Consider the following 10701-nt stretch of genomic DNA (forward strand, 5'->3'; position numbering starts at 1 on the left):
ATCGTAGTATTCACCACTCTGCTCTAAGTCTTTTAAATGCGCTTCCTCAACTCTATTTTTATAGGTCTTAAACTTTTCTAAAGCCTCATCTTTAGCATGAAATAAACATACATAAAAAAAATCTAGAAAAGTCATCTATAAAACTTATCATATATTTCTTATTTCCTAAAGAAGGAATAGAATGAAAATCACTTAGATCACTATGAATAAATCCAAGAAAATTTATGTTTCTTTCTACACTTCTAAAGGGTATTCTTGTTATCCTGTTAAACATGCATGTGGACACTTTTCTTTAGGCATATCAAATGATGGAATGATTTCATGCTTTAACATATGAAACATCTTAGTACAATTAGCATGACACAAACGATTATGCCACAAATAAGAACTTTATTCATCAATAGCATTAAAAACCAAACTTACACTAGATTATTGCAAACATAACTTAAAAAGGTTCCAAAGTAAATAACATCAACCAACATACACGAAACTCTTAGAAATAGTATACTTACCGAACTCAAGAACATAAAATCATTAAAGCTACTCCAAAATTTCTTTGCAAATTTCATATAGTGATAAATATCAAATAGAGAGTCTAGTATACCGTTGAGTATATAACCACTGCAAATGAAGTCGTCGTTGTCCCATTTAGCCCTTTTGCGCATATTCTTCACTGTCTCGTCCTCCTTTTTATTCCCACCTTAGATTTTAGATCATGTATGCCACATTAAGAGTAGTAAGCAAAAACACTAAAACAAATTCAATCTGTAGTGATATATATTTAAAGGCATTTTATTAAAATGCCACTAAATTAAAGTTTTAGTGGCATTTACTTGTTAGCAGCAAAGAAGGATATCAATAAATTTCATCTTTTAGAAAACTATGGCCTTAAGAAAATTAGTAAATAAATTGTACAATATTTTTGGTATTCCAAATATTTTCTAATATAAAAATAAAAAAAATTACAGAATTAGATAAAAGCGAAAAAAATGAAATTCATTTCGAAAGAAATTTCAATTACCCCTCATCTTCTTCTTTCCCTGTCCCTAAACCAAATTTCAGAACCTGCTCATGAATTGTTAATTACCTTCATTTTCCGTTTTCCTTTCCCTAACTAGTTCTCTCTCATCAAATACCAGAAATTCATCTTGAAGTTGCATATCTACTAAAATCGACCTTCGATAATCAAAATCCTGAAGAAATTAATCTTCAAAAATCATGGTTTTCACTACAAGAAAAACCATTTTTTGCAACAAGTTAAAGCAACAACTATTTTTTATCGTTGCGAAAAATAAATATTGTTGCAGAACTCATTGTTGTTGCTAAATAATTATTGCCATATATAAAAATTCATTTCTCACCTCCTAATAAAAATCTGCGACTTTGTCCACATCTTTAACAATGACTTATTTAGTTGTTCAAACTAAATCTAGAATTAGAAATTGCAATAGTATAAGTCGTTGCAAAAAATAATAAACTATATTGATACAACAACGTCATTGCGAAAACCTTTACCCAAATAAATAGAGATCCTTTTCCTTTCAATATAAAGATTAGATACGGGCTTAAAATATTCATTTTTTAGTATTGAACAATTAATTTATTATTCATTCTAATTTTCTTCTGACCTGCCTCTTCCTCTTGCTTTGCCTTTTTAGTCTCTGAAATTCATTCGCTGATGGTGATGAAGTTGTGGTGGTGATGTAGATGAAGATGAAGACAAAGGTTATTTTTTTAATGGTTTCTTAGTTTTTCTTTTGTCATTTTTTGGTTTGATTGTGGTTGTTTTAGGTGTAAAAATAGGATTTTGTTTTTCTGTGGTTTAGTTGATGAGAGTTTGTATTTACATGTAATTTTTGCTTAGTAGATTTGAATTGCTTTGTAGAAATGGCTCTCAGCCCGCCACTTGATTTTGCTTTTCTTGTCCAATTTGTGTATTTCCATGTACATTTTGCTTTCTTACTTGTTTTGGGAATGTCATAGGATTATTCATTGTGATTTTTCTGAATTTCACTTTGGTAATCATATTTAAGAAATTGTTGATGAAATAATATAAAGAATTTGGATGAGGTGTTTGATAAAAAGCGAGAAGGAAAAAACTTTGATGTATATCTCACGGTTTCTTTTATAATGAACAGTTAATCAAATTTACTATTTTAGATGAATGATGATGTTGGTGAGGAAGGGGGCATTGTTTTTGACGTTTTCGATATGGTCCAAAATGGTCCTGATCTTAACTCACTTCTTACTTTTCTTGGCCTTAATCCTGATAGAATGAAGGAGATGAAATAGTTGGTGTTTTCTGATGATGGAAATGACATTGAAGATAATACCGGGTTTAGGAGATGCAAATGTTAGTGTTTTCTAACTCAATTCCTATTTTTTTGGTTCATTAATTTGTGTTTGGTTGATGAATACTTCATTAAGGTGTTAACTTTTTGTGATAATAGTTTTGATTGTTGTTTAGGATGGAAAGTTTTCTCAACTTTATTGGTGATGTTAGGTATTCTCTATCTCTCCTCTTTCATTTTCAGCTTTGAGTTTTTCTGCTTCTTTGATGAATTGATATGTAGATTACTTTTATGCACCCCTTAATTAATAATTCTCAATGATATAGTCATTGCAAAAAAAAAGGCAATATCAATTATTACCTAAATTTTTTCCCAACACTAGAGTCGTTGCAAAAAATATATTTGAAACAGTCGTATTATTAATGAGATTTCATTAGTCATTTTTAGCACCTAATTTTTTTTATATATTTGTTCATTACTAATTAAAATTTAATTAGTGATGGCAGTAATTTGAAAAATTTCTACGACGATTAGAAACTTGTCAACTCGCAACGTAGTTATGAAGTGTAACAAGTAAGGTAAACTTTGGAGGTAAAACTTAAAGTTGAGCAACTACCCATAACGTTTCGGGATAATTATAATACTTACCCGAAAACTTTATTTATCCATGTTGAGAATAAATTAAATATGTCATAAACATATACAAGTGATTTTTAAACATGAAATACAAGTTAGATAACTTGTTACATGTACAACAATTTTTATCCAAACCTTAAACTATCTTAGATAAACCTTTCTTACACCATAATAAACCAAATTGAGGACAAAAACCACCTCAAATCAGCCCCAAACAGCAGCCCCATATGGCTGTCACCTACCCCCTTTTAGCTCTTTGTATACTTACATACTCAAGCAAATTGTTCTATTCAAAACCTTCTTTGTTCTACCCAAAGCTTGTGCATCATTACAAGCATGCAAGAGGCAAATATTAGAAGCAAAAACACTTTATTTTCAGACCATTTTATTTAGCCATAATCCCCAACAAATTGCTCTCAAATTCATCCAAGAACAAACACTAGAATCCTTCAAAGTTCCATTTACTAAAACACCTTCTTTTCTCATCAAATCTTCTTCAAATACCCACCTAAAACTTTTGAAAATTTATGTTTATAAATTCAAATCTCCCATAAAAATAATCTTCATCTTAAGAACTTTCCATGGACACCAAACTTGAAGAAATCCACCAAGTATAGAGTAAGTAATGTTCATTTCTTTATTCCACTAGTTTTTGTGAAAAGTTGTTCATGTTAAACAATTTTTTTTACATAATCTTTCTATAAACTAAAATCATTATAAAATGAGTATTTTATCTCTAAACTAAAAAAATCATCACTTATAAATTTATAAAAATCGGCCATAATAGAAAGTAAGAAGCAGTATTTCCAGAAACATAAAATTTTGTTACTTAAAGGATTCAAATAAAATTATGGGACTTAACTAAGTATGTTTCTCAACATAATAAGTATACTCCAAATATGTTAAAATCATCAGAAGTATTAGTCTAACAACTCTAACTAGGGAAAGTTAAGTGCATGTTAGAAATTCAAAAGTATTATTGATATTTGGATGAATGCAATATGTTTAGTTGAATAGTTGGAGTTGAGACTTGAAGGGCAAGGACCCAAAGTTAGAACCACTTCTAAGAACGCGTAGGAGCTTACGTGGGAGCTCACGGAATAATTATATAGGCTTGGAGTCGAGGTATGTCACATGGGGTGATTTTTAAAGGATTTAAAAACAAGTTGGGAAATTTTGTGTATAAACTTGTTTTTAATAATAAAAAAGAGAAGTTCTTAAATCTTGAAAAATGATGTCAAAATGATAATTTTGAGTATGTAATAATTTATTATATGTATTATTATTGTGGGCATTATGCATGTCGATTTTATAAATTGTTGTATGTTTAAAGGCATGTTTAACACCACTTTGTGAAAGTTATTGTGGTGGAAATGATTATATAAACTTTGAAAATATTTGAAATTCATTTTAAAAGAAATTTCCAGTAGCTATATATTAACAAAATCTCTTGAATACTTTTTGTTGAAATTATTCATTAAATTGATATTTTAATGGATTTTAAGGTGTTAAATACTCTTATTATAAAACATGGTATTAGATAAACTCTTCATCATCAAAAATAATTAATAAAAACATATTATAATGTCTCCAACAAGATTTGGCCAGTATATATTTAGTTTGGAATTTTTTCATGATTTTTGAATAATCGTTAAATTGTTTAACGGTAAATTGTAAAATGGTAACATATAAAATAATTACTAAACAAACACATATGGACTTGAAATTTTTATCACATACTCATATGGACAATAGGTAAAATTGGTAAAAGTTTGGGAAGGTTTCGTTGACATTTTAAGGATCTTAATAATTTTTACTCGGTTATTAATAATCGGTAAGTTTGAAAACGGTAAAATATAAAATAAATACTAAATGACGTCTTTTGGACATCAAACTTTTATGAGACACTTATGTAAATATTAGATACATTTTCAAAACTTTATATGGATTTTCGTGACCATATATGGACTTAAATAAATTTTATTCGGTATATCGGTAAAATAACGATATTAGTTATTAAAAATACCCCACATGATTTTTAATAGTTATTTAAAATTTTATACCCCTGAAAATAGCTTCTGGAACATCATATAGTTTTTATAATATATTATTCGGACTCAAATAATTTTAAACATATTTTATTCTATTTATCGATAAAATGTCTATACAAAATAATAAAACATCATACATGACTTTTATAAGTTCAAATGGCCTAATAAACATGTTATATGACTTCTGAAACTTTGGTATAATTTTATAAAATAAATTATTAATTATTTACTAATTTATCAAATTAATAGAAAATATTTATTTATTAAAAGGTGTAATATTGTTAATTAAATTTGGGTAAAAGTAGACCTACATCAAAAATTTATAATTATATTAATAACCTACTCCCTCATAGCATAAAATAAGTTTAACTTAGATGGTTTATAAATTTTATGGATTTAAGACACCATTTAAATAACAGTAAATACCTAAATTTTCGAAAATACTTGTAAGATCGTTATAAATTAGTATAACCAATTATAACTGATGGGACAACCTTAAATTTATTTTAAAAAAGATATTATAATGACTTGATTAATTTGGGCCTTGTTGGAGAATTTATATGTATTTTGTAAATCAATTATCGATTTTATTACCGGCAAAACTATCTCTTATTTAAGAAAATAGTGTTTTATGAAATCTTTTGTCATAATGATTTTATAGGCTTATGAATTATGTTCTAGTTGTTTTGAATGAATTTCAAAACTCTTTTAAGTTATATTTACTTTAAGAAGAATTGAAACGAAACATTTTAGTGGTTTCCTTGAAAAATCGTATTGAACTTTAATTACTTTTGTTACGATGCATTTCCATACATGCTAGTGATGCCCCAATATAATACAAATGTTATGTTTGATGATATGATTATGCTAAGCATGTTTTACCCATGTGGAAAATGTTAAGATTTGATTTTGCTAAGTCGCAAATAAAGTATATTTTGCTATGTTGTAAATAAAACATGTTTATCATATGGAAAAAGTTAATATTTTTTACTTTCAAATGCTAATAAAATTACAAGATATATATTATATACAAAAATGTTTTAGCCTGAATGACGGGTACGTATGCCACAGCAAATGTTGTGTGCATGATTAAATGACTCACCAATGCTGAGCACGTATTGTTCATAATAACATTGTGTTACACTTGCCGGACATGTTGCGAATGGTAGACCGACTACCAAACGAGTCACAGGATAACTCAAAGAGTACCCATGTAAACTTATGATATGAGTTTGAAATTGATTTGGATCCATTGAAATCTTATGATTTATGATAAAAAATGAGAATTTGAAATGACTATAGAGCCATTGAACTGGGTTTGAATGATAATATGATTTATCAAATGAAAAAGCATATTTCAAAATGAATTTACTTAAATCAAAAAGGTTTTAATAACTTGTTTGACGGACACTAGTGTGTTTATACTCAGCCTTTTTGTTGATATTATGCTTTGTATGTTTTTCCATTTGTTTTGTTTTTAGAGTAAACCTTATGGCACCTCGACGGAGAATGGACATGCGAGCGGAAGATGAACCCGAGTTGGAGTATGACTCCCCTTTTTGTTTAGATCTCTTTATTGTATTTGAGAGACTATTAGTTTAGTTGTTTAGATTTAGACTATTTTAAGGATGTAATTTGAACATTGGACTTATTTCGATTTGGTTGTAATTTTCCTATATTATGGACAGTTTAGACTTCTGTTACATTGATTTGATTTGGTTCAAGTATTTTACTTGGATATTGGTTTGACCTTTACGTAACCCCTTAATTGTGTTGGCAAAAGTAAGTTTCCGCTTGATTAATACTAAATTCCAATTAGCGTTTGTCTTCATAATTCGAGGCGGTTACAATATTATCATGTAATGCAACAAGGAAAGTTGTTGGGAAAAATGGATTCTTTTTACAACGATAATTGTTGTTGCAAAAAACGTAAAAGTTTTGGCAATGACTTTTGTCATTGTAATAAAGGTGTAAGGAATTGCAACGACTAATCTTTAGCAAGTACGAAAGTCATTGCAAAACCTTTAGCTATGGCCGAATTGTATCTGATATTCATAGCTTGTACGAGGAAGGTAAAATTTTTATTGCTCAATTCAATTTTTATGTTTGATTATCAAACAATTGCTTATTGGATTGGAAATTGTGATTGAAGGTTGAGGATTGAGAACAAATTACAGAAAAATTATGTACCACACTATATTATGTCATTGAATAAATCACATAAATAATAAAACATTAGAGAAAAATATGTACAATACTATTTTATGTCATTGAATGAATTATATTGTATTGCTACTACCTCCAACAACGTCTTCACGCGCGCTAATTGTATTGCTACTACCTTGTTTCAACACTATTATTAATTTTTGTGTAATATTGTTAAAAGTATGTTTAATTTGTTGTAGAATTAATAACTATAAAAACAGAAGATCCTTATTCATTTTTCATCGTTCATTCTTCAACGATCATTGATCCTCATTAATTCTTCATCGTTTATTATTCATTTATAATTAATCCTTGTCATTCTTCATCGTTCAATCTTCAATGATCATTGATCCTTTCTCATTCTTCATCGTTCATTGTTCATTGATGATTAATCTTTGTTCATTCTTCATTGATCGTTGATCCTTATTCATTCTTCATTGTTCATTCTACATTGATCATTGATACTTGTTCATTCTTCATTGATCATTAATCCTTGTTCATTCTTCATCGTTCATTCTTCATCATTTGATCATTAATCCTTGATCATTGTTCATCATTTGTTGTTTATTGATCATTGATCCGTGTTCTTTCTTCATCGTTCATTATTCATTGATCATTGATGTATGTTAATTCTTCATCGATATTTTGTTCATTGATCATTGATCCTTGTTCATTCTTCATCGTTCATTCTTTAATGATCATTGATCCTTGTTCATTGTTCATCGTTCATGATTTCTTGATCATTGATCCTTGTTCATTCTAAATCGTTCATTCTTCAATTATCTTTGATCCTTGTTCATTCTTCATCGTTCATTGTTCATTGATCATTGATCCTTGTTCATTCATCATTGATCATTGATCCTTGATCATTCTTCATTGATCATTGTTCCTTGTTCATTCGTCATTGATCATTGATCCTTGTTCATTTTTCGTTGATTCTTGATTGATCGTTAATCCTTGTTCATAGTTCATCGTTTATTGTTGATTGATTATTGATCCGTGTTCAATCTTCATCATTCATTCTTCATTCATTATTGATCCTTTTTCATTCTTCATCGTTCATTGTTCATTGATCATTAATCTTTATTCATTCTTCATCCTTCATTCTTCATCCTTCATTCTTCATTGATCAAATATCCTTGATCATTCTTCATCGTTCATTCTTCATTGATCATTAATCCTTGTTCATTCTTCATTGATCATTGATCCTTGTTCATTCTTCATTGTTCATTCTTCATTGATCATTAATCCTTATTCATTGTTCATCTTTTATTGTTTATTGATCATTGATCCATGTTCATTCTTCATCATTCATTTTTCATTGATCATTGATGTATGTGCATTCTTCATCGTTTATTCTTTATTTATCATTAATCCTTGTTCATTGTTCATCGTTTATTGATCATTGATCATTGATCCTTGTTCATTGTTCATCGTTTATTGTTCATGGATCATTGATCCTTGTTCATTCTTCATCGTCCATTGATCATTGATCCTTGTTCATTCTTCAATTATCATTGATCCTTGTTCATTGTTCATTGTTCATTGTCCATTGATCATTAATCATGGTTAATTGTTCATCGTTGATAGTTCATTGATCATTGATCCTTGTTCATTCTGCATCATTCATTCTTCATTGATCATTGATCCTTGTTCATTATTCATCGTTCATTATTCATTGATCATTGCTCCTTGTTCATTCTTCATCGTTCATTCTTCATTGATCATTGATCCTTTTTCATTGTTCATCGTTTATTGTTCATTGATCATTGATCCTAGTTCATTCTTCATCGTTCATTCTTCATTGAACATTGATCCTTTTTAATTCTTCATCGTTCATTCTTCATTCTTCATTGATCATTAATCCTTGTTCATTGTTCCTTGTTTATTTTTCATTGATCATTGATTCTTGTATATTCTTCATTGATCTTTGATCCTTGTTCATTCTTCATTGTTCATTTTTCATCGATCATTAATCCTTATTCATTGTTCATCTTTTATTATTTATTGATCATTGATCCGTGTTCATTCTTCATCAATCATTCTTCATTTATCATTGATGTATGTGCATTCTTAATCGTTTATTCTTCATAGATCATAGATCCTTGTTAATTTTTATAGTTAATTCTTCGTTGATCATTCTTCATTGATCATTAATCCTTGTTCATTATTCATCGTTTATTGTTCGTTGATAATTGATCCTTGTTCATTGTTCATCGCTCATTGTTCATTGATCATTGATCCTTGTTCATTCTTCATCGTTCGTTGATCGTTGATACTTGTTCATTCTTCATCGTTCATTCTCCAATTATCATTGATCCTTGTTCATTGTTCATTCTTTATTGTTCATTGATCATTAATCATGGTTCATTGTTCATCGTTGATAGTTCATTGATCATTGATCCTTGTTCATTCTGCATCGTTCGTTCTTCATTGATCATTGATCCTTGTTCATTCTTCATCGTTCATTCTTCATTGATTCTAGTTCATTCTTCATCGTTCATTCTTCAATTCTCATTGATCCTTGTTCATTGTTCATTCTTAATTGTTCATTGATCATTAATCATGGTTCATTGTTCATCGTTGATAGTTCATTGTTCGTTGATCCTTGTTCATTCTGCATCATTCATTCTTCATTGATCATTGATCCTTGTTCATTCTTCATTGTTCATTATTCATTGATCATTGATCGTTGTTCATTCTTCATCGTTCATTCTTCATTGATCATAGATCCTTTTTCATTGTTCATCGTTTATTATTCATTGATCATTGATCCTAGTTCATTCTTCATCGTTCATTCTTCATTGAACATTGATCCTTGTTAATTCTTCATCGTTCATTCTTCATTGATCATTAATCCTTGTTCATTGTTCATCGTTTATTTTTCATTGATCATTGATTCTTGTATATTCTTTATTGACCATTGATCGTTGTTCATTCTTCATCGTTAATTCTTCATTGATCATTAATCCTTATTCATTGTTCATCTTTTATTATTTATTGATCATTGATCCGTGTTCATTCTTCATCATTCATTCTTCATTTATCATTGATGTATGTGCATTCTTAATCGTTTATTTTTCATTGATCATTCATCCTTGTTCATTCTTCATAGTTCATTACTCATTGATCATTAATCCTTGTTCACTATTCATCGTTTATTGTTCATTGATTAGTGATCCATGTTCATTGTTTATCGTTCATTGTTCATTGATCATTGATCCTTGTTCATTCTTCATCGTTCGTTGATCCTTGATCCTTGTTCATTCTTCATCGTTCATTCTTCAATTATCATTGATCCTTGTTCATTGTTCATTCTTCATTGTTCATTGATCATTAATCATGGTTCATTGTTCATCGCTCATAGTTCATTGATCATTGATCCTTGTTCATTCTGCATCGTTCATTCTTCATTGATCATTAATCCTTGTTCATTCTTCATTGTTCATTCTTCGTTGATCATTGCTCCTTGTTCGTTCTTCATCCTTCTTTCTTCATTGATCATTGATCCTTTTTCA

The 10701-nt window shown here is 28.8% G+C and overlaps 1 long non-coding RNA gene across 5 annotated transcripts; it reads left to right on the forward strand.

Moving 5' to 3' along the window:
• The first annotated feature begins 1486 nt into the window (after positions 1 to 1486).
• Positions 1487 to 6723, forward strand: LOC130826834 (uncharacterized). Of its 5 annotated transcripts, none has more exons than XR_009047137.1 (4): positions 1487 to 1725; positions 2274 to 2353; positions 2468 to 4052; positions 6460 to 6723. It is a non-coding gene; the product is annotated as an uncharacterized LOC130826834 (long non-coding RNA). The 5 variants fall into 5 exon arrangements; XR_009047138.1 differs by having other exon boundaries at positions 2468 to 2503; XR_009047135.1 differs by lacking the exon at positions 6460 to 6723 and having other exon boundaries at positions 2468 to 2503; positions 3937 to 4965.
• The last annotated feature ends 3978 nt before the right edge of the window (positions 6724 to 10701 follow it).

This window comes from Amaranthus tricolor, chromosome 11, assembly GCF_026212465.1.
Source record: "Amaranthus tricolor cultivar Red isolate AtriRed21 chromosome 11, ASM2621246v1, whole genome shotgun sequence".
NCBI lineage: Eukaryota > Viridiplantae > Streptophyta > Magnoliopsida > Caryophyllales > Amaranthaceae > Amaranthus > Amaranthus tricolor.